Raw genomic sequence first — 25,605 nt, 5'->3', positions numbered from 1 at the left:
GTCTGTTTAATGTGAAAACAAGGTGATATCTAATTAGCACACAGGTAAGGAATTAAGAAAATCTTTATTTAAGGGTGAAAATGTTTCTCACAAAATCGTTGCCCCAATGCATCATTGAAATTCAAGCTGGAAAGATGATTTTAATATATCACTTGTACATTTTGTATTGCTCTTCTGGTGACAATGTAGTTTGTTTTTGTCAATTACCATTTTAATAATAGGGTAAAGAAAATTAAGTGGATTTTTGAAAGAAAACTATACTGTCAATATACTATTAAAACAAATTAAAATGGTAAAAGTTATTGTACTTTAAGTAAAAATAAAAGAGCAAAAATATCAATCCCAGTTTTGATTACTTAAATTAACAAAAAAAAATGCATATAGCAAAGGATAGTTTCAATCTGCCTACCTCTGGGTTATGGGCCCAGCATGCTTCCATTGCAGTACTCTGCTGCACATGTAAGTGCAAGAGATCCTGAAGCACTCACTCATCATGGGAAAGTACCAATGTGTTTCTTGGTTGGTTGATGGGAGAAACATCTTACAAAAACTCTCCAGATTATTGACTTTTTAAAGTTTTTCTAGGAAACGTTCTAGATGTATGCTTATTAGCCTTTGTCAGGATGTACTTTTTACAAAGTGTCTCTGTGGCGCAATCGGTTAGTGTGTCTGGCTACTAACCAAAAGGTTGGTGGTTCAATCCCACCCAGGGACGTAATTGACATTGTTATCAGATTTTGGTGATCTTTAAGTAGACAAGTCAAAATTTCAAACCCCCTGTTATGGTGTAGGGTACCTGGCCTTCTCTGATGTAATCAGAGTTAGATTTGATTCAGTGATTTTATAAAAACAGATAGGAAGCACAATTTAGCAGTGGGTTGCAGAGAAAAAGAAATATGCTGGCAAAAAAAATCCAATTGAGTGATTAAACAGCTCTTCATTTTCTGGCTTTATTTTTATGCTAACAAATTTGTTCTCTGAAAAGTGTCCACAAAGCCAAGTCTCTGATTAACACCTTTGTAGGGATCGTTTTTCACCTATTACTAAATTAAACTTGCTTCATTGGAAAGGCAGCAAGATGCATCCTCATTTCAATTTCTACTGAAATAATACAGGTTGACACCAGGAAACATTAACGCCACTGCATCCTTGCTGCTTTCTCATGTGGAAGTCTGTTTAATGTGAAAACAAGGTGATATCTAATTAGCACACAGGTAAGGAATTAAGAAAATCTTTATTTAAGGGTGAAGATGTTTCTCACAAAATCGTTGCCCCAATGCATCATTGAAATTCAAGCTGGAAAGATGATTTTAATATATCACTTGTACATTTTGTATTGCTCTTCTGGTGACAATGTAGTTTGTTTTTGTCAATTACCCTTTTAATAATAGGGTAAAGAAAATTAAGTGGATTTTTTAAAGAAAACTATACTGTCAATATACTATTCAAACAAATTAAAATGGTAAAAGTTATTGTACTTCAAGTAAAAATAAAAGAGCAAAAATATCAATCCCAGTTTTGATTACTTAAATTAACAAAAAAAATGCATATAGCAAAGGATAGTTTCAATCTGCCTACCTCTGGGTTATGGGCCCAGCATGCTTCCATTGCAGTACTCTGCTGCACATGTAAGTGCAAGAGATCCTGAAGCACTCACTCATCATGGGAAAGTACCAATGTGTTTCTTCATTGGTTGATGGAAGAAACATCTTACAAAAACTCTCCAGATTATTGACTCTTTAAAGATTTTCTAGGATACGTTCTAGATGTATGCTTATTAGACTTTGTCAGTATGTACTTTTTGCAAAGTGTCTCTGTGGCGCAATCGGTTAGTATGTCCGGCTACTATCAAAAAGGTTGGTGGTTCAATCCCAACCAGGGACATGATTGACCTTGTTATCAGATTTTGGTGATCTTTAAGTAGACAAGTCAAAATTTCAAACCCCCTGTTATGGTGTAGGGTACCTGGCCTTCTCTGATGTAATCAGAGTTAGATTTGATTCAGTGATTTTATAAAAACAGCTAGGAAGCACAATTTAGCAGTGGGTTGCAGAGAAAAAGAAATATGCTGGCAAAAAAAATCCAATTGAGTGATTAAACAGCTCTTCATTTTCTGGCTTTATTTTTATGCTAACAAATTTGTTCTTTGAAAAGTGTCCACAAAGCCAAGTCTCTGATTAACACCTTTGTAGGGATGGTTTTTGACCTATTACTAAATTAAACTTGCTTCATTGGAAAGGCAGCAAGATGCATCCTCATTTCAATGTCTACTGAAATAATACAGGTTGACACCAGGAAACATTAACGCCACTGTATCCTTGCTGCTTTCTCATGTGGAAGTCTGTTTAATGTGAAAACAAGGTGATATCTAATTAGCACACAGGTAAGGAATTAAGAAAATCTTTATTTAAGGGTGAAGATGTTTCTCACAAAATCGTTGCCCCAATGCATCATTGAAATTCAAGCTGGAAAGATGATTTTAATATATCACTTGTACATTTTGTATTGCTCTTCTGGTGACAATGTAGTTTGTTTTTGTCAATTACCATTTTAATAATAGGGTAAAGAAAATTAAGTGGATTTTTGAAAGAAAACAATACTGTCAATATACTATTAAAACAAATTAAAATGGTAAAAGTTATTGTACTTTAAGTAAAAATAAAAGAGCCAAAATATCAATCCCAGTTTTGGATTACTTTAACAAAAAAAAATGCATATAGCAGAGGATAGTTTCAATCTGCCTACCGTTGGGTTATGGGCCCAGCATGCTTCCATTGCTGTACTCTGCTGCACATGTAAGTGCAAGAGATCCTGAAGCACTCACTCATCATGGGAATGTACCAATGTGTTTCTTCGTTGGTTGATGGAAGAAACATCTTACAAAAACTCTCCAGATTATTGACTTTTTAAAGTTTTTCTAGGAAACGTTTTAGATGAATGCTTATTAGCCTTTGTCAGTATGGACTTTTGCAAAGTGTCTCTGTGGCGCAATCAGTTAGTGTGCATGGCTATTAACCAAAAGGTTGGTGGTTCAATCCCACCCAGGGACGTATTTGACCTTGTTATCAGATTTTGGTGATCTTTAAGTAGACAAGTCAAAATTTCAAACCCCCTGTTCTGGTGTAGGGTACGTGGCCTTCTCTGATGGAGTTAGATTTGATTCAGTGATTTTAGAAAAACAGCTAGGAAGCACAATTTAGCAGTGGGTTGCAGAGAAAAAGAAATATGCTGGCAAAAAAAATCCAATTGAGTGATTAAACAGCTCTTAATTTTCTGGCTTTATTTTTATGCTAACAAATTTGTTCTCTGAAAAGTGTCCACAAAGCCAAGTCTCTGATTAACACCTTTGTAAGGATGGTTTTTAACCTATTACTAAATTAAACTTGCTTCATTGGAAAGGCAGCAAGATGCATCCTCATTTCAATGTCTACTGAAATAATACAGGTTGACACCAGGAAACATTAACGCCACTGCATCCTTGCTGCTTTCTCATGTGGAAGTCTGTTTAATGTGAAAACAAGGTGATATCTAATTAGCACACAGGTAAGGAATTAAGAAAATCTTTATTTAAGGGTGAAAATGTTTCTCACAAAATCGTTGCCCCAATGCATCATTGAAATTCAAGCTGGAAAGATGATTTTAATATATCACTTGTACATTTTGTATTGCTCTTCTGGTGACAATGTAGTTTGTTTTTGTCAATTACCATTTTAATAATAGGGTAAAAAAAATTAAGTGGATTTTTGAAAGAAAACAATACTGTCAATATACTATTAAAACAAATTAAAATGGTAAAAGTTATTGTACTGTAAGTAAAAATAAAAGAGCCAACATATCAATCCCAGTTTTGGATTACTTTAATTAACAAAAAAAAATGCATATAGCAGAGGATAGTTTCAATCTGCCTACCTCTGGGTTATGTGCCCAGCATGCTTCCATTGCTGTACTCTGCTGCACATGTAAGTGCAATAGATCCTGAAGCACTCACTCATCCTGGGAAAGTACCAATGTGTTTCTTCGTTGGTTGATGGAAGAAACATCTTACAAAAACTCTCCAGATTATTGACTTTTTAAAGTTTTTCTAGGAAACGTTTTAGATGAATGCTTATTAGCCTTTGTCAGTATGTACTTTTGCAAAGTGTCTCTGTGGCGCAATCAGTTAATGTGTATAGCTACTAACCAAAAGGTTGGTGGGTCAATCCCACCCAGGGACGTAATTGACCTTGTTATCAGATTTTGGTGATCTTTAAGTAGACAAGTCAAAATTTCAAACCCCCTCTTATGGTGTAGGGTACCTGGCCTTCTCTGATGTAATCAGAGTTAGATTTGATTCAGTGATTTTATAACAACAGCTAGGAAGCACAATTTAGCAGTGGGTTGCAGAGAAAAAGAAATATGCTGGCAAAAAAATCCAATTGAGTGATTAAACAGCTCATCATTTTCTGGCTTTATTTTTATGCTAACAAATTTGTTCTCTGAAAAGTGTCCACAAAGCCAAGTCTCTGATTAACACCTTTGTAAGGATGGTTTTTCACCTATTACTAAATTAAACTTGCTTCATTGGAAAGGCAGCAAGATGCATCCTCATTTCAATGTCTACTGAAATAATACAGGTTGACACCAGGAAACATTAACGCCACTGCATCCTTGCTGCTTTCTCATGTGGAAGTCTGTTTAATGTGAAAACAAGGTGATATCTAATTAGCACACAGGTAAGGAATAAAGAAAATCTTTATTTAATGGTGAAAATGTTTCTCACAAAATCGTTGCCCCAATGCATCATTGAAATTCAAGCTGGAAAGATGATTTTAATTTATCACTTGTACATTTTGTATTGCTCTTCTGGTGACAATGTAGTTTGTTTTTGTCAATTACCATTTTAATAATAGGGTAAAGAAAATTAAGTGGATTTTTAAAAGAAAACAATACTTTCAATATACTATTAAAACAAATTAAAATAGTAAAAGTTATTGTACTTTAATGAAAAATAAAAGAGCTAAAATATCAATCCCAGTTTTGGATTACTTTAATTAAAAAAAAATACATATAGCAGAGGATAGTTTTAATCTGCCTACCTCTGGGTTATGGGCCCAGCATGCTTCCATTGCAGTACTCTGCTGCACATGTAAGTGCAAGCGATCCTGAAGCACTCACTCATCATGGGAAAGTACCAATGTGTTTCTTCGTTGGTTGATCTAAGAAACATCTTACAAAAACTCTCCAGATTATTGACTTTTTAAAGTTTTTCTAGGAAACGTTCTAGATGAATGCTTATTAGCCTTTGTCAGTATCCACTTTTGCAAAGTGTCTCTGTGGTGCAATCAGTTAGTGTGTTTGGCTACTAACCAAAAGGTTGGTGGTTCAATCCCACCCAGGGATGTAAGTGACCTTGTGGTCAGGTTTTGGTGATCTTTAAGTGGACAAGTCAAAATTTCAAACCCCATTTTATGGTGTAGGGTACCTGGCCTTCTCTGATGTAATCAGAGTTAGATTTGATTCAGTGATTTTATAAAAAACAGCTAGGAAGCACAATTTAGCAATGGATTGCAGAGAAAAAAAATATGCTGGCAGAAAAATCCAATTGAGTGATTAAACAGCTCTTCATTTTCTGGCTTTATTTTTATGCTAACAAATTTGTTCTCTAAAAGTGTCCACAAAGCCAAGTCTCTGATTAACACCTTTGTAGGGATGGTTTTTCACCTATAACTAAATTAAACTTGCTTCATTGGAAAGGCAGCAAGATGCATCCTCATTTCAATGTCTACTGAAATAATACAGGTTGACACCAGGAAACATTAACGCCACTGCATCCTTGCTGCTTTCTCATGTAGAAGTATGTTTAATGTGAAAACAAGGTGATATCTAATTAGCACACAGGTAAGGAATTAAGAAAATCTTTATTTAAGGGTGAAGATGTTTCTCACAAAATCGTTGCCCCAATGCATCATTGAAATTCAAGCTGGAAAGATGATTTTAATATATCACTTGTACATTTTGTATTGCTCTTCTGGTGACAATGTAGTTTGTTTTTGTCAATTACCCTTTTAATAATAGGGTAAAGAAAATTAAGTGGATTTTTTTAAGAAAACTATAATGTCAATACACTATTAAAACAAATTAAAATGGTAAAAGTTATTGTACTTTAAGTAAAAATAAAAGAGCTAAAATATCAATCCCAGTTTTGGATTACTTTAATTAAAAAAAATGCATATAGCAGAGGATAGTTTTAATCTGCCTACCTCTGGGTTATGGGCCCAGCATGCTTCCATTGCAGTACTCTGCTGCACATGTAAGTGCAAGAGATCCTGAAGCACTCACTCATCATGGGAAAGTACCAATGTGTTTCTTCGTTGGTTGATCTAAGAAACATCTTACAAAAACTCTCCAGATTATTGACTTTTTAAAGTTTTTCTAGGAAACGTTCTAGATGAATGCTTATTAGCCTTTGTCAGTATCCACTTTTGCAAAGTGTCTCTGTGGTGCAATCAGTTAGTGTGTTTGGCTACTAACCAAAAGGTTGGTGGTTCAATCCCACCCAGGGACATAATTGACCTTGTGATCAGGTTTTGGTGATCTTTAAGTAGACAAGTCAAAATTTCAAACCCCCTTTTATGTTGTAGGGTACCTGGCCTTCTCTGATGTAATCAGAGTTAGATTTGATTCAGTGATTTTATAAAAAACAGCTAGGAAGCACAATTTAGCAGTGGGTTGCAGAGAAAAAGAAATATGCTGGCAAAAAAAATCCAATTGAGTGATTAAACAGCTCTTAATTTTCTGGCTTTATTTTTATGCTAACAAATTTGTTCTCTGAAAAGTGTCCACAAAGCCAAGTCTCTGATTAACACCTTTGTATGGATGGTTTTTAACCTATTACTAAATTAAACTTGCTTCATTGGAAAGGCAGCAAGATGCATCCTCATTTCAATGTCTACTGAAATAATACAGGTTGACACCAGGAAACATTAACGCCACTGCATCCTTGCTGCTTTCTCATGTGGAAGTCTGTTTAATGTGAAAACAAGGTGATATCTAATTAGCACACAGGTAAGGAATTAAGAAAATCTTTATTTAAGGGTGAAAATGTTTCTCACAAAATCGTTGCCCCAATGCATCATTGAAATTCAAGCTGGAAAGATGATTTTAATATATCACTTGTACATTTTGTATTGCTCTTCTGGTGACAATGTAGTTTGTTTTTGTCAATTACCATTTTAATAATAGGGTAAAGAAAATTAAGTGGATTTTTGAAAGAAAACAATACTGTCAATATACTATTAAAACAAATTAAAATGGTAAAAGTTATTGTACTTTAAGTAAACATAAAATAGCTAACATCAATCCCAGTTTTGGATTACTTTAATTAACAAAAAAAATGCATATAGCAGAGGATAGTTTCAATCTGCCTACCTCTGGGTAATGGGCCCAGCATGCTTCCATTGCAGTACTCTGCTGCACATGTAAGTGCAAGAGATCCTGAAGCACTCACTCATCATGGGAAAGTACCAATGTGTTTCTTCGTTGGTTGATTTAAGAAAATTCTTACAAAAACTCTCCAGATTATTGACTTTTTAAAGTTTTTCTAGGAAACGTTCTAGATGAATGCTTATTAGCCTTTGTCAGTATGTAATTTTTGCAAAGTGTCTCTGTGGCGCAATCGGTTAGTGTGTCTGGCTACTAACCAAAAGGTTGGTGGTTCAATCCCACCCAGGGACATAATTGACCTTGTGATCAGGTTTTGGTGATCTTTAAGTAGACAAGTCAAAATTTCAAACCCCATTTTATGGTGTAGGGTACCTGGCCTTCTCTGATGTAATCAGAGTTAGATTTGATTCAGTGATTTTATAAAAAACAGCTAGGAAGCACAATTTAGCAATGGATTGCAGAGAAAAAAAATATGCTGGCAGAAAAATCCAATTGAGTGATTAAACAGCTCTTCATTTTCTGGCTTTATTTTTATGCTAACAAATTTGTTCTCTAAAAGTGTCCACAAAGCCAAGTCTCTGATTAACACCTTTGTAGGGATGGTTTTTCACCTATAACTAAATTAAACTTGCTTCATTGGAAAGGCAGCAAGATGCATCCTCATTTCAATGTCTACTGAAATAATACAGGTTGACACCAGGAAACATTAACGCCACTGCATCCTTGCTGCTTTCTCATGTAGAAGTATGTTTAATGTGAAAACAAGGTGATATCTAATTAGCACACAGGTAAGGAATTAAGAAAATCTTTATTTAAGGGTGAAGATGTTTCTCACAAAATCGTTGCCCCAATGCATCATTGAAATTCAAGCTGGAAAGATGATTTTAATATATCACTTGTACATTTTGTATTGCTCTTCTGGTGACAATGTAGTTTGTTTTTGTCAATTACCCTTTTAATAATAGGGTAAAGAAAATTAAGTGGATTTTTTTAAGAAAACTATAATGTCAATACACTATTAAAACAAATTAAAATGGTAAAAGTTATTGTACTTTAAGTAAAAATAAAAGAGCTAAAATATCAATCCCAGTTTTGGATTACTTTAATTAAAAAAAATGCATATAGCAGAGGATAGTTTTAATCTGCCTACCTCTGGGTTATGGGCCCAGCATGCTTCCATTGCAGTACTCTGCTGCACATGTAAGTGCAAGAGATCCTGAAGCACTCACTCATCATGGGAAAGTACCAATGTGTTTCTTCGTTGGTTGATCTAAGAAACATCTTACAAAAACTCTCCAGATTATTGACTTTTTAAAGTTTTTCTAGGAAACGTTCTAGATGAATGCTTATTAGCCTTTGTCAGTATCCACTTTTGCAAAGTGTCTCTGTGGTGCAATCAGTTAGTGTGTTTGGCTACTAACCAAAAGGTTGGTGGTTCAATCCCACCCAGGGACATAATTGACCTTGTGATCAGGTTTTGGTGATCTTTAAGTAGACAAGTCAAAATTTCAAACCCCCTTTTATGTTGTAGGGTACCTGGCCTTCTCTGATGTAATCAGAGTTAGATTTGATTCAGTGATTTTATAAAAAACAGCTAGGAAGCACAATTTAGCAGTGGGTTGCAGAGAAAAAGAAATATGCTGGCAAAAAAAATCCAATTGAGTGATTAAACAGCTCTTAATTTTCTGGCTTTATTTTTATGCTAACAAATTTGTTCTCTGAAAAGTGTCCACAAAGCCAAGTCTCTGATTAACACCTTTGTATGGATGGTTTTTAACCTATTACTAAATTAAACTTGCTTCATTGGAAAGGCAGCAAGATGCATCCTCATTTCAATGTCTACTGAAATAATACAGGTTGACACCAGGAAACATTAACGCCACTGCATCCTTGCTGCTTTCTCATGTGGAAGTCTGTTTAATGTGAAAACAAGGTGATATCTAATTAGCACACAGGTAAGGAATTAAGAAAATCTTTATTTAAGGGTGAAAATGTTTCTCACAAAATCGTTGCCCCAATGCATCATTGAAATTCAAGCTGGAAAGATGATTTTAATATATCACTTGTACATTTTGTATTGCTCTTCTGGTGACAATGTAGTTTGTTTTTGTCAATTACCCTTTTAATAATAGGGTAAAGAAAATTAAGTGGATTTTTTAAAGAAAACTATACTGTCAATATACTATTCAAACAAATTAAAATGGTAAAAGTTATTGTACTTCAAGTAAAAATAAAAGAGCAAAAATATCAATCCCAGTTTTGATTACTTAAATTAACAAAAAAAATGCATATAGCAAAGGATAGTTTCAATCTGCCTACCTCTGGGTTATGGGCCCAGCATGCTTCCATTGCAGTACTCTGCTGCACATGTAAGTGCAAGAGATCCTGAAGCACTCACTCATCATGGGAAAGTACCAATGTGTTTCTTCATTGGTTGATGGAAGAAACATCTTACAAAAACTCTCCAGATTATTGACTCTTTAAAGATTTTCTAGGATACGTTCTAGATGTATGCTTATTAGACTTTGTCAGTATGTACTTTTTGCAAAGTGTCTCTGTGGCGCAATCGGTTAGTATGTCCGGCTACTATCAAAAAGGTTGGTGGTTCAATCCCAACCAGGGACATAATTGACCTTGTTATCAGATTTTGGTGATCTTTAAGTAGACAAGTCAAAATTTCAAACCCCCTGTTATGGTGTAGGGTACCTGGCCTTCTCTGATGTAATCAGAGTTAGATTTGATTCAGTGATTTTATAAAAACAGCTAGGAAGCACAATTTAGCAGTGGGTTGCAGAGAAAAAGAAATATGCTGGCAAAAAAAATCCAATTGAGTGATTAAACAGCTCTTCATTTTCTGGCTTTATTTTTATGCTAACAAATTTGTTCTTTGAAAAGTGTCCACAAAGCCAAGTCTCTGATTAACACCTTTGTAGGGATGGTTTTTCACCTATTACTAAATTAAACTTGCTTCATTGGAAAGGCAGCAAGATGCATCCTCATTTCAATGTCTACTGAAATAATACAGGTTGACACCAGGAAACATTAACGCCACTGTATCCTTGCTGCTTTCTCATGTGGAAGTCTGTTTAATGTGAAAACAAGGTGATATCTAATTAGCACACAGGTAAGGAATTAAGAAAATCTTTATTTAAGGGTGAAGATGTTTCTCACAAAATCGTTGCCCCAATGCATCATTGAAATTCAAGCTGGAAAGATGATTTTAATATATCACTTGTACATTTTGTATTGCTCTTCTGGTGACAATGTAGTTTGTTTTTGTCAATTACCATTTTAATAATAGGGTAAAGAAAATTAAGTGGATTTTTGAAAGAAAACAATACTGTCAATATACTATTAAAACAAATTAAAATGGTAAAAGTTATTGTACTTTAAGTAAAAATAAAAGAGCCAAAATATCAATCCCAGTTTTGGATTACTTTAACAAAAAAAAATGCATATAGCAGAGGATAGTTTCAATCTGCCTACCGTTGGGTTATGGGCCCAGCATGCTTCCATTGCTGTACTCTGCTGCACATGTAAGTGCAAGAGATCCTGAAGCACTCACTCATCATGGGAAAGTACCAATGTGTTTCTTCGTTGGTTGATGGAAGAAACATCTTACAAAAACTCTCCAGATTATTGACTTTTTAAAGTTTTTCTAGGAAACGTTTTAGATGAATGCTTATTAGCCTTTGTCAGTATGGACTTTTGCAAAGTGTCTCTGTGGCGCAATCAGTTAGTGTGCATGGCTATTAACCAAAAGGTTGGTGGTTCAATCCCACCCAGGGACGTATTTGACCTTGTTATCAGATTTTGGTGATCTTTAAGTAGACAAGTCAAAATTTCAAACCCCCTGTTCTGGTGTAGGGTACGTGGCCTTCTCTGATGGAGTTAGATTTGATTCAGTGATTTTAGAAAAACAGCTAGGAAGCACAATTTAGCAGTGGGTTGCAGAGAAAAAGAAATATGCTGGCAAAAAAAATCCAATTGAGTGATTAAACAGCTCTTAATTTTCTGGCTTTATTTTTATGCTAACAAATTTGTTCTCTGAAAAGTGTCCACAAAGCCAAGTCTCTGATTAACACCTTTGTAAGGATGGTTTTTAACCTATTACTAAATTAAACTTGCTTCATTGGAAAGGCAGCAAGATGCATCCTCATTTCAATGTCTACTGAAATAATACAGGTTGACACCAGGAAACATTAACGCCACTGCATCCTTGCTGCTTTCTCATGTGGAAGTCTGTTTAATGTGAAAACAAGGTGATATCTAATTAGCACACAGGTAAGGAATTAAGAAAATCTTTATTTAAGGGTGAAAATGTTTCTCACAAAATCGTTGCCCCAATGCATCATTGAAATTCAAGCTGGAAAGATGATTTTAATATATCACTTGCACATTTTGTATTGCTCTTCTGGTGACAATGTAGTTTGTTTTTGTCAATTACCATTTTAATAATAGGGTAAAAAAAATTAAGTGGATTTTTTAAAGAAAACAATACTGTCAATATACTATTAAAACAAATTAAAATGGTAAAAGTTATTGTACTGTAAGTAAAAATAAAAGAGCCAACATATCAATCCCAGTTTTGGATTACTTTAATTAACAAAAAAAAATGCATATAGCAGAGGATAGTTTCAATCTGCTTACCGTTGGGTTATGGGCCCAGCATGCTTCCATTGCTGTACTCTGCTGCACATGTAAGTGCAAGAGATCCTGAAGCACTCACTCATCATGGGAAAGTACCAATGTGTTTCTTCATTGGTTGATGGAAGAAACATCTTACAAAAACTCTCCAGATTATTGACTCTTTAAAGATTTTCTAGGATACGTTCTAGATGTATGCTTATTAGACTTTGTCAGTATGTACTTTTTGCAAAGTGTCTCTGTGGCGCAATCGGTTAGTATGTCCGGCTACTATCAAAAAGGTTGGTGGTTCAATCCCAACCAGGGACATAATTGACCTTGTTATCAGATTTTGGTGATCTTTAAGTAGACAAGTCAAAATTTCAAACCCCCTGTTATGGTGTAGGGCAGGCTTTCCCAACCACGGTCCTCAAGGCACACCAACAGTGCAGGTTTTAGTAATATCCAGGCTTCAGCACAGGTGACTTAATTAGTATCTAATTTATTTTCATTTAACCATCTGTGCTGCAGCCTGGATATCACTAAAACCTGCACTGTTGGTGTGCCTTGAGGACCGTGGTTGGGAATGCCTGGTGTAGGGTACCTGGCCTTCTCTGATGTAATCAGAGTTAGATTTGATTCAGTGATTTTATAAAAACAGCTAGGAAGCACAATTTAGCAGTGGGTTGCAGAGAAAAAGAAATATGCTGGCAAAAAAAATCCAATTGAGTGATTAAACAGCTCTTCATTTTCTGGCTTTATTTTTATGCTAACAAATTTGTTCTTTGAAAAGTGTCCACAAAGCCAAGTCTCTGATTAACACCTTTGTAGGGATGGTTTTTCACCTATTACTAAATTAAACTTGCTTCATTGGAAAGGCAGCAAGATGCATCCTCATTTCAATGTCTACTGAAATAATACAGGTTGACACCAGGAAACATTAACGCCACTGTATCCTTGCTGCTTTCTCATGTGGAAGTCTGTTTAATGTGAAAACAAGGTGATATCTAATTAGCACACAGGTAAGGAATTAAGAAAATCTTTATTTAAGGGTGAAGATGTTTCTCACAAAATCGTTGCCCCAATGCATCATTGAAATTCAAGCTGGAAAGATGATTTTAATATATCACTTGTACATTTTGTATTGCTCTTCTGGTGACAATGTAGTTTGTTTTTGTCAATTACCATTTTAATAATAGGGTAAAAAAAATTAAGTGGATTTTTGAAAGAAAACAATACTGTCAATATACTATTAAAACAAATTAAAATGGTAAAAGTTATTGTACTTTAAGTAAAAATAAAAGAGCCAAAATATCAATCCCAGTTTTGGATTACTTTAACAAAAAAAAATGCATATAGCAGAGGATAGTTTCAATCTGCCTACCGTTGGGTTATGGGCCCAGCATGCTTCCATTGCTGTACTCTGCTGCACATGTAAGTGCAAGAGATCCTGAAGCACTCACTCATCATGGGAAAGTACCAATGTGTTTCTTCGTTGGTTGATGGAAGAAACATCTTACAAAAACTCTCCAGATTATTGACTTTTTAAAGTTTTTCTAGGAAACGTTTTAGATGAATGCTTATTAGCCTTTGTCAGTATGGACTTTTGCAAAGTGTTTCTGTGGCGCAATCAGTTAGTGTGCATGGCTATTAACCAAAAGGTTGGTGGTTCAATCCCACCCAGGGACGTATTTGTCCTTGTTATCAGATTTTGGTGATCTTTAAGTAGACAAGTCAAAATTTCAAACCCCCTGTTCTGGTGTAGGGTACGTGGCCTTCTCTGATGGAGTTAGATTTGATTCAGTGATTTTAGAAAAACAGCTAGGAAGCACAATTTAGCAGTGGGTTGCAGAGAAAAAGAAATATGCTGGCAAAAAAAATCCAATTGAGTGATTAAACAGCTCTTAATTTTCTGGCTTTATTTTTATGCTAACAAATTTGTTCTCTGAAAAGTGTCCACAAAGCCAAGTCTCTGATTAACACCTTTGTAAGGATGGTTTTTAACCTATTACTAAATTAAACTTGCTTCATTGGAAAGGCAGCAAGATGCATCCTCATTTCAATGTCTACTGAAATAATACAGGTTGACACCAGGAAACATTAACGCCACTGCATCCTTGCTGCTTTCTCATGTGGAAGTCTGTTTAATGTGAAAACAAGGTGATATCTAATTAGCACACAGGTAAGGAATTAAGAAAATCTTTATTTAAGGGTGAAAATGTTTCTCACAAAATCGTTGCCCCAATGCATCATTGAAATTCAAGCTGGAAAGATGATTTTAATATATCACTTGTACATTTTGTATTGCTCTTCTGGTGACAATGTAGTTTGTTTTTGTCAATTACCATTTTAATAATAGGGTAAAAAAAATTAAGTGGATTTTTTAAAGAAAACAATACTGTCAATATACTATTAAAACAAATTAAAATGGTAAAAGTTATTGTACTGTAAGTAAAAATAAAAGAGCCAACATATCAATCCCAGTTTTGGATTACTTTAATTAACAAAAAAAAATGCATATAGCAGAGGATAGTTTCAATCTGCCTACCGTTGGGTTATGGGCCCAGCATGCTTCCATTGCTGTACTCTGCTGCACATGTAAGTGCAAGAGATCCTGAAGCACTCACTCATCATGGGAAAGTACCAATGTGTTTCTTCGTTGGTTGATGGAAGAAACATCTTACAAAAACTCTCCAGATTATTGACTTTTTAAAGTTTTTCTAGGAAACGTTTTAGATGAATGCTTATTAGCCTTTGTCAGTATGGACTTTTGCAAAGTGTCTCTGTGGCGCAATCAGTTAGTGTGCATGGCTATTAACCAAAAGGTTGGTGGTTCAATCCCACCCAGGGACGTATTTGACCTTGTTATCAGATTTTGGTGATCTTTAAGTAGACAAGTCAAAATTTCAAACCCCCTGTTCTGGTGTAGGGTACGTGGCCTTCTCTGATGGAGTTAGATTTGATTCAGTGATTTTAGAAAAACAGCTAGGAAGCACAATTTAGCAGTGGGTTGCAGAGAAAAAGAAATATGCTGGCAAAAAAAATCCAATTGAGTGATTAAACAGCTCTTAATTTTCTGGCTTTATTTTTATGCTAACAAATTTGTTCTCTGAAAAGTGTCCACAAAGCCAAGTCTCTGATTAACACCTTTGTAAGGATGGTTTTTAACCTATTACTAAATTAAACTTGCTTCATTGGAAAGGCAGCAAGATGCATCCTCATTTCAATGTCTACTGAAATAATACAGGTTGACACCAGGAAACATTAACGCCACTGCATCCTTGCTGCTTTCTCATGTGGAAGTCTGTTTAATGTGAAAACAAGGTGATATCTAATTAGCACACAGGTAAGGAATTAAGAAAATCTTTATTTAAGGGTGAAAATGTTTCTCACAAAATCGTTGCCCCAATGCATCATTGAAATTCAAGCTGGAAAGATGATTTTAATATATCACTTGTACATTTTGTATTGCTCTTCTGGTGACAATGTAGTTTGTTTTTGTCAATTACCATTTTAATAATAGGGTAAAAAAAATTAAGTGGATTTTTGAAAGAAAACAATACTGTCAATATACTATTAAAACAAATTAAAATGGTAAAAGTTATTGTACTGTAAGTAAAAATAAAAGAGCCAACATATCAATCCCAGTTTTGGATTACTTTAATTAACAAAAAAAAATGCATATAGCAGAGGATAGTTTCAATCTGCCTACCTCTGGGTTATGTGCCCAGCATGCTTCCATTGCTGTACTCTGCTGCACATGTAAGTGCAATAGATCCTGAAGCACTCACTCATCCTGGGAAAGTACCAATGTGTTTCTTCGTTGGTTGATGGAAGAAACATCTTACAAAAACTCTCCAGATTATTGACTTTTTAAAGTTTTTCTAGGAAACGTTTTAGATGAATGCTTATTAGCCTTTGTCAGTATGTACTTTTGCAAAGTGTCTCTGTGGCGCAATCAGTTAATGTGTATAGCTACTAACCAAAAGGTTGGTGGGTCAATCCCACCCAGGGACGTAATTGACCTTGTTATCAGATTTTGGTGATCTTTAAGTAGACAAGTCAAAATTTCAAACCCCCTCTTATGGTGTAGGGTACCTGGCCTTCTCTGATGTAATCAGAGTTAGATTTGATTCAGTGATTTTATAACAACAGCTAGGAAGCACAATTTAGCAGTGGGTTGCAGAGAAAAAGAAATATGCTGGCAAAAAAATCCAATTGAGTGATTAAACAGCTCATCATTTTCTGGCTTTATTTTTATGCTAACAAATTTGTTCTCTGAAAAGTGTCCACAAAGCCAAGTCTCTGATTAACACCTTTGTAAGGATGGTTTTTCACCTATTACTAAATTAAACTTGCTTCATTGGAAAGGCAGCAAGATGCATCCTCATTTCAATGTCTACTGAAATAATACAGGTTGACACCAGGAAACATTAACGCCACTGCATCCTTGCTGCTTTCTCATGTGGAAGTCTGTTTAATGTGAAAACAAGGTGATATCTAATTAGCACACAGGTAAGGAATTAAGAAAATCTTTATTTAAGGGTGAAGATGTTTCTCACAAAATCGTTGCCCCAATGCATCATTGAAATTCAAGCTGGAAAGATGATTTTAATATATCACTTGTACATTTTGTATTGCTCTTCTGGTGACAATGTAGTTTGTTTTTGTCAATTACCATTTTAATAATAGGGTAAAGAAAATTAAGTGGATTTTTGAAAGAAAACAATACTGTCAATATACTATTAAAACAAATTAAAATGGTAAAAGTTATTGTACTTTAAGTAAAAATAAAAGAGCCAAAATATCAATCCCAGTTTTGGATTACTTTAACAAAAAAAAATGCATATAGCAGAGGATAGTTTCAATCTGCCTACCGTTGGGTTATGGGCCCAGCATGCTTCCATTGCTGTACTCTGCTGCACATGTAAGTGCAAGAGATCCTGAAGCACTCACTCATCATGGGAAAGTACCAATGTGTTTCTTCGTTGGTTGATGGAAGAAACATCTTACAAAAACTCTCCAGATTATTGACTTTTTAAAGTTTTTCTAGGAAACGTTTTAGATGAATGCTTATTAGCCTTTGTCAGTATGGACTTTTGCAAAGTGTTTCTGTGGCGCAATCAGTTAGTGTGCATGGCTATTAACCAAAAGGTTGGTGGTTCAATCCCACCCAGGGACGTATTTGACCTTGTTATCAGATTTTGGTGATCTTTAAGTAGACAAGTCAAAATTTCAAACCCCCTGTTCTGGTGTAGGGTACGTGGCCTTCTCTGATGGAGTTAGATTTGATTCAGTGATTTTAGAAAAACAGCTAGGAAGCACAATTTAGCAGTGGGTTGCAGAGAAAAAGAAATATGCTGGCAAAAAAAATCCAATTGAGTGATTAAACAGCTCTTAATTTTCTGGCTTTATTTTTATGCTAACAAATTTGTTCTCTGAAAAGTGTCCACAAAGCCAAGTCTCTGATTAACACCTTTGTAAGGATGGTTTTTAACCTATTACTAAATTAAACTTGCTTCATTGGAAAGGCAGCAAGATGCATCCTCATTTCAATGTCTACTGAAATAATACAGGTTGACACCAGGAAACATTAACGCCACTGCATCCTTGCTGCTTTCTCATGTGGAAGTCTGTTTAATGTGAAAACAAGGTGATATCTAATTAGCACACAGGTAAGGAATTAAGAAAATCTTTATTTAAGGGTGAAAATGTTTCTCACAAAATCGTTGCCCCAATGCATCATTGAAATTCAAGCTGGAAAGATGATTTTAATATATCACTTGTACATTTTGTATTGCTCTTCTGGTGACAATGTAGTTTGTTTTTGTCAATTACCATTTTAATAATAGGGTAAAAAAAATTAAGTGGATTTTTTAAAGAAAACAATACTGTCAATATACTATTAAAACAAATTAAAATGGTAAAAGTTATTGTACTGTAAGTAAAAATAAAAGAGCCAACATATCAATCCCAGTTTTGGATTACTTTAATTAACAAAAAAAAATGCATATAGCAGAGGATAGTTTCAATCTGCCTACCGTTGGGTTATGGGCCCAGCATGCTTCCATTGCTGTACTCTGCTGCACATGTAAGTGCAAGAGATCCTGAAGCACTCACTCATCATGGGAAAGTACCAATGTGTTTCTTCGTTGGTTGATGGAAGAAACATCTTACAAAAACTCTCCAGATTATTGACTTTTTAAAGTTTTTCTAGGAAACGTTTTAGATGAATGCTTATTAGCCTTTGTCAGTATGGACTTTTGCAAAGTGTCTCTGTGGCGCAATCAGTTAGTGTGCATGGCTATTAACCAAAAGGTTGGTGGTTCAATCCCACCCAGGGACGTATTTGACCTTGTTATCAGATTTTGGTGATCTTTAAGTAGACAAGTCAAAATTTCAAACCCCCTGTTCTGGTGTAGGGTACGTGGCCTTCTCTGATGGAGTTAGATTTGATTCAGTGATTTTAGAAAAACAGCTAGGAAGCACAATTTAGCAGTGGGTTGCAGAGAAAAAGAAATATGCTGGCAAAAAAAATCCAATTGAGTGATTAAACAGCTCTTAATTTTCTGGCTTTATTTTTATGCTAACAAATTTGTTCTCTGAAAAGTGTCCACAAAGCCAAGTCTCTGATTAACACCTTTGTAAGGATGGTTTTTAACCTATTACTAAATTAAACTTGCTTCATTGGAAAGGCAGCAAGATGCATCCTCATTTCAATGTCTACTGAAATAATACAGGTTGACACCAGGAAACATTAACGCCACTGCATCCTTGCTGCTTTCTCATGTGGAAGTCTGTTTAATGTGAAAACAAGGTGATATCTAATTAGCACACAGGTAAGGAATTAAGAAAATCTTTATTTAAGGGTGAAAATGTTTCTCACAAAATCGTTGCCCCAATGCATCATTGAAATTCAAGCTGGAAAGATGATTTTAATATATCACTTGTACATTTTGTATTGCTCTTCTGGTGACAATGTAGTTTGTTTTTGTCAATTACCATTTTAATAATAGGGTAAAAAAAATTAAGTGGATTTTTGAAAGAAAACAATACTGTCAATATACTATTAAAACAAATTAAAATGGTAAAAGTTATTGTACTGTAAGTAAAAATAAAAGAGCCAACATATCAATCCCAGTTTTGGATTACTTTAATTAACAAAAAAAAATGCATATAGCAGAGGATAGTTTCAATCTGCCTACCTCTGGGTTATGTGCCCAGCATGCTTCCATTGCTGTACTCTGCTGCACATGTAAGTGCAATAGATCCTGAAGCACTCACTCATCCTGGGAAAGTACCAATGTGTTTCTTCGTTGGTTGATGGAAGAAACATCTTACAAAAACTCTCCAGATTATTGACTTTTTAAAGTTTTTCTAGGAAACGTTTTAGATGAATGCTTATTAGCCTTTGTCAGTATGTACTTTTGCAAAGTGTCTCTGTGGCGCAATCAGTTAATGTGTATAGCTACTAACCAAAAGGTTGGTGGGTCAATCCCACCCAGGGACGTAATTGACCTTGTTATCAGATTTTGGTGATCTTTAAGTAGACAAGTCAAAATTTCAAACCCCCTCTTATGGTGTAGGGTACCTGGCCTTCTCTGATGTAATCAGAGTTAGATTTGATTCAGTGATTTTATAACAACAGCTAGGAAGCACAATTTAGCAGTGGGTTGCAGAGAAAAAGAAATATGCTGGCAAAAAAATCCAATTGAGTGATTAAACAGCTCATCATTTTCTGGCTTTATTTTTATGCTAACAAATTTGTTCTCTGAAAAGTGTCCACAAAGCCAAGTCTCTGATTAACACCTTTGTAAGGATGGTTTTTCACCTATTACTAAATTAAACTTGCTTCATTGGAAAGGCAGCAAGATGCATCCTCATTTCAATGTCTACTGAAATAATACAGGTTGACACCAGGAAACATTAACGCCACTGCATCCTTGCTGCTTTCTCATGTGGAAGTCTGTTTAATGTGAAAACAAGGTGATATCTAATTAGCACACAGGTAAGGAATTAAGAAAATCTTTATTTAAGGGTGAAGATGTTTCTCACAAAATCGTTGCCCCAATGCATCATTGAAATTCAAGCTGGAAAGATGATTTTAATATATCACTTGTACATTTTGTATTGCTCTTCTGGTGACAATGTAGTTTGTTTTTGTCAATTACCATTTTAATAATAGGGTAAAGAAAATTAAGTGGATTTTTGAAAGAAAACAATACTGTCAATATACTATTAAAACAAATTAAAATGGTAAAAGTTATTGTACTTTAAGTAAAAATAAAAGAGCCAAAATATCAATCCCAGTTTTGGATTACTTTAACAAAAAAAAATGCATATAGCAGAGGATAGTTTCAATCTGCCTACCGTTGGGTTATGGGCCCAGCATGCTTCCATTGCTGTACTCTGCTGCACATGTAAGTGCAAGAGATCCTGAAGCACTCACTCATCATGGGAAAGTACCAATGTGTTTCTTCGTTGGTTGATGGAAGAAACATCTTACAAAAACTCTCCAGATTATTGACTTTTTAAAGTTTTTCTAGGAAACGTTTTAGATGAATGCTTATTAGCCTTTGTCAGTATGGACTTTTGCAAAGTGTTTCTGTGGCGCAATCAGTTAGTGTGCATGGCTATTAACCAAAAGGTTGGTGGTTCAATCCCACCCAGGGACGTATTTGACCTTGTTATCAGATTTTGGTGATCTTTAAGTAGACAAGTCAAAATTTCAAACCCCCTGTTCTGGTGTAGGGTACGTGGCCTTCTCTGATGGAGTTAGATTTGATTCAGTGATTTTAGAAAAACAGCTAGGAAGCACAATTTAGCAGTGGGTTGCAGAGAAAAAGAAATATGCTGGCAAAAAAAATCCAATTGAGTGATTAAACAGCTCTTAATTTTCTGGCTTTATTTTTATGCTAACAAATTTGTTCTCTGAAAAGTGTCCACAAAGCCAAGTCTCTGATTAACACCTTTGTAAGGATGGTTTTTAACCTATTACTAAATTAAACTTGCTTCATTGGAAAGGCAGCAAGATGCATCCTCATTTCAATGTCTACTGAAATAATACAGGTTGACACCAGGAAACATTAACGCCACTGCATCCTTGCTGCTTTCTCATGTGGAAGTCTGTTTAATGTGAAAACAAGGTGATATCTAATTAGCACACAGGTAAGGAATTAAGAAAATCTTTATTTAAGGGTGAAAATGTTTCTCACAAAATCGTTGCCCCAATGCATCATTGAAATTCAAGCTGGAAAGATGATTTTAATATATCACTTGTACATTTTGTATTGCTCTTCTGGTGACAATGTAGTTTGTTTTTGTCAATTACCATTTTAATAATAGGGTAAAAAAAATTAAGTGGATTTTTTAAAGAAAACAATACTGTCAATATACTATTAAAACAAATTAAAATGGTAAAAGTTATTGTACTGTAAGTAAAAATAAAAGAGCCAACATATCAATCCCAGTTTTGGATTACTTTAATTAACAAAAAAAAATGCATATAGCAGAGGATAGTTTCAATCTGCCTACCGTTGGGTTATGGGCCCAGCATGCTTCCATTGCTGTACTCTGCTGCACATGTAAGTGCAAGAGATCCTGAAGCACTCACTCATCATGGGAAAGTACCAATGTGTTTCTTCGTTGGTTGATGGAAGAAACATCTTACAAAAACTCTCCAGATTATTGACTTTTTAAAGTTTTTCTAGGAAACGTTTTAGATGAATGCTTATTAGCCTTTGTCAGTATGGACTTTTGCAAAGTGTCTCTGTGGCGCAATCAGTTAGTGTGCATGGCTATTAACCAAAAGGTTGGTGGTTCAATCCCACCCAGGGACGTATTTGACCTTGTTATCAGATTTTGGTGATCTTTAAGTAGACAAGTCAAAATTTCAAACCCCCTGTTCTGGTGTAGGGTACGTGGCCTTCTCTGATGGAGTTAGATTTGATTCAGTGATTTTAGAAAAACAGCTAGGAAGCACAATTTAGCAGTGGGTTGCAGAGAAAAAGAAATATGCTGGCAAAAAAAATCCAATTGAGTGATTAAACAGCTCTTAATTTTCTGGCTTTATTTTTATGCTAACAAATTTGTTCTCTGAAAAGTGTCCACAAAGCCAAGTCTCTGATTAACACCTTTGTAAGGATGGTTTTTAACCTATTACTAAATTAAACTTGCTTCATTGGAAAGGCAGCAAGATGCATCCTCATTTCAATGTCTACTGAAATAATACAGGTTGACACCAGGAAACATTAACGCCACTGCATCCTTGCTGCTTTCTCATGTGGAAGTCTGTTTAATGTGAAAACAAGGTGATATCTAATTAGCACACAGGTAAGGAATTAAGAAAATCTTTATTTAAGGGTGAAAATGTTTCTCACAAAATCGTTGCCCCAATGCATCATTGAAATTCAAGCTGGAAAGATGATTTTAATATATCACTTGTACATTTTGTATTGCTCTTCTGGTGACAATGTAGTTTGTTTTTGTCAATTACCATTTTAATAATAGGGTAAAAAAAATTAAGTGGATTTTTGAAAGAAAACAATACTGTCAATATACTATTAAAACAAATTAAAATGGTAAAAGTTATTGTACTGTAAGTAAAAATAAAAGAGCCAACATATCAATCCCAGTTTTGGATTACTTTAATTAACAAAAAAAAATGCATATAGCAGAGGATAGTTTCAATCTGCCTACCTCTGGGTTATGTGCCCAGCATGCTTCCATTGCTGTACTCTGCTGCACATGTAAGTGCAATAGATCCTGAAGCACTCACTCATCCTGGGAAAGTACCAATGTGTTTCTTCGTTGGTTGATGGAAGAAACATCTTACAAAAACTCTCCAGATTATTGACTTTTTAAAGTTTTTCTAGGAAACGTTTTAGATGAATGCTTATTAGCCTTTGTCAGTATGTACTTTTGCAAAGTGTCTCTGTGGCGCAATCAGTTAATGTGTATAGCTACTAACCAAAAGGTTGGTGGGTCAATCCCACCCAGGGACGTAATTGACCTTGTTATCAGATTTTGGTGATCTTTAAGTAGACAAGTCAAAATTTCAAACCCCCTCTTATGGTGTAGGGTACCTGGCCTTCTCTGATGTAATCAGAGTTAGATTTGATTCAGTGATTTTATAACAACAGCTAGGAAGCACAATTTAGCAGTGGGTTGCAGAGAAAAAGAAATATGCTGGCAAAAAAATCCAATTGAGTGATTAAACAGCTCATCATTTTCTGGCTTTATTTTTATGCTAACAAATTTGTTCTCTGAAAAGTGTCCACAAAGCCAAGTCTCTGATTAACACCTTTGTAAGGATGGTTTTTCACCTATTACTAAATTAAACTTGCTTCATTGGAAAGGCAGCAAGATGCATCCTCATTTCAATGTCTACTGAAATAATACAGGTTGACACCAGGAAACATTAACGCCACTGCATCCTTGCTGCTTTCTCATGTGGAAGTCTGTTTAATGTGAAAACAAGGTGATATCTAATTAGCACACAGGTAAGGAATTAAGAAAATCTTTATTTAAGGGTGAAGATGTTTCTCACAAAATCGTTGCCCCAATGCATCATTGAAATTCAAGCTGGAAAGATGATTTTAATATATCACTTGTACATTTTGTATTGCTCTTCTGGTGACAATGTAGTTTGTTTTTGTCAATTACCATTTTAATAATAGGGTAAAGAAAATTAAGTGGATTTTTGAAAGAAAACAATACTGTCAATATACTATTAAAACAAATTAAAATGGTAAAAGTTATTGTACTTTAAGTAAAAATAAAAGAGCCAAAATATCAATCCCAGTTTTGGATTACTTTAACAAAAAAAAATGCATATAGCAGAGGATAGTTTCAATCTGCCTACCGTTGGGTTATGGGCCCAGCATGCTTCCATTGCTGTACTCTGCTGCACATGTAAGTGCAAGAGATCCTGAAGCACTCACTCATCATGGGAAAGTACCAATGTGTTTCTTCGTTGGTTGATGGAAGAAACATCTTACAAAAACTCTCCAGATTATTGACTTTTTAAAGTTTTTCTAGGAAACGTTTTAGATGAATGCTTATTAGCCTTTGTCAGTATGGACTTTTGCAAAGTGTTTCTGTGGCGCAATCAGTTAGTGTGCATGGCTATTAACCAAAAGGTTGGTGGTTCAATCCCACCCAGGGACGTATTTGACCTTGTTATCAGATTTTGGTGATCTTTAAGTAGACAAGTCAAAATTTCAAACCCCCTGTTCTGGTGTAGGGTACGTGGCCTTCTCTGATGGAGTTAGATTTGATTCAGTGATTTTAGAAAAACAGCTAGGAAGCACAATTTAGCAGTGGGTTGCAGAGAAAAAGAAATATGCTGGCAAAAAAAATCCAATTGAGTGATTAAACAGCTCTTAATTTTCTGGCTTTATTTTTATGCTAACAAATTTGTTCTCTGAAAAGTGTCCACAAAGCCAAGTCTCTGATTAACACCTTTGTAAGGATGGTTTTTAACCTATTACTAAATTAAACTTGCTTCATTGGAAAGGCAGCAAGATGCATCCTCATTTCAATGTCTACTGAAATAATACAGGTTGACACCAGGAAACATTAACGCCACTGCATCCTTGCTGCTTTCTCATGTGGAAGTCTGTTTAATGTGAAAACAAGGTGATATCTAATTAGCACACAGGTAAGGAATTAAGAAAATCTTTATTTAAGGGTGAAAATGTTTCTCACAAAATCGTTGCCCCAATGCATCATTGAAATTCAAGCTGGAAAGATGATTTTAATATATCACTTGTACATTTTGTATTGCTCTTCTGGTGACAATGTAGTTTGTTTTTGTCAATTACCATTTTAATAATAGGGTAAAAAAAATTAAGTGGATTTTTTAAAGAAAACAATACTGTCAATATACTATTAAAACAAATTAAAATGGTAAAAGTTATTGTACTGTAAGTAAAAATAAAAGAGCCAACATATCAATCCCAGTTTTGGATTACTTTAATTAACAAAAAAAAATGCATATAGCAGAGGATAGTTTCAATCTGCCTACCGTTGGGTTATGGGCCCAGCATGCTTCCATTGCTGTACTCTGCTGCACATGTAAGTGCAAGAGATCCTGAAGCACTCACTCATCATGGGAAAGTACCAATGTGTTTCTTCGTTGGTTGATGGAAGAAACATCTTACAAAAACTCTCCAGATTATTGACTTTTTAAAGTTTTTCTAGGAAACGTTTTAGATGAATGCTTATTAGCCTTTGTCAGTATGGACTTTTGCAAAGTGTCTCTGTGGCGCAATCAGTTAGTGTGCATGGCTATTAACCAAAAGGTTGGTGGTTCAATCCCACCCAGGGACGTATTTGACCTTGTTATCAGATTTTGGTGATCTTTAAGTAGACAAGTCAAAATTTCAAACCCCCTGTTCTGGTGTAGGGTACGTGGCCTTCTCTGATGGAGTTAGATTTGATTCAGTGATTTTAGAAAAACAGCTAGGAAGCACAATTTAGCAGTGGGTTGCAGAGAAAAAGAAATATGCTGGCAAAAAAAATCCAATTGAGTGATTAAACAGCTCTTAATTTTCT

General features: G+C 35.0%; 4 non-coding genes across 4 annotated transcripts; all 4 read left to right on the top strand.

Annotated features, from left to right (window-relative positions):
• Nucleotides 1-641: 641 nt before the first annotated feature.
• TRNAS-ACU (transfer RNA serine (anticodon ACU)) lies at nt 642-715 on the top strand. Its single transcript has one exon. It is a non-coding gene; the product is annotated as a tRNA-Ser (tRNA).
• Nucleotides 716-6,470: 5,755 nt separating this feature from the next.
• Nucleotides 6,471-6,544, top strand: TRNAS-ACU (transfer RNA serine (anticodon ACU)). Its single transcript has one exon. It is a non-coding gene; the product is annotated as a tRNA-Ser (tRNA).
• Nucleotides 6,545-7,639: 1,095 nt separating this feature from the next.
• TRNAS-ACU (transfer RNA serine (anticodon ACU)) lies at nt 7,640-7,713 on the top strand. Its single transcript has one exon. It is a non-coding gene; the product is annotated as a tRNA-Ser (tRNA).
• Nucleotides 7,714-8,803: 1,090 nt separating this feature from the next.
• TRNAS-ACU (transfer RNA serine (anticodon ACU)) lies at nt 8,804-8,877 on the top strand. The gene has a single exon. It is a non-coding gene; the product is annotated as a tRNA-Ser (tRNA).
• The last annotated feature ends 16,728 nt before the right edge of the window (nt 8,878-25,605 follow it).

Source organism: Pseudophryne corroboree, chromosome 3 (genome assembly GCF_028390025.1).
Source record: "Pseudophryne corroboree isolate aPseCor3 chromosome 3, aPseCor3.hap2, whole genome shotgun sequence".
NCBI lineage: Eukaryota > Metazoa > Chordata > Amphibia > Anura > Myobatrachidae > Pseudophryne > Pseudophryne corroboree.
Note: the sequence above shows the minus strand (reverse complement) of the source record. Positions and strands in the feature narration are given on the sequence as shown.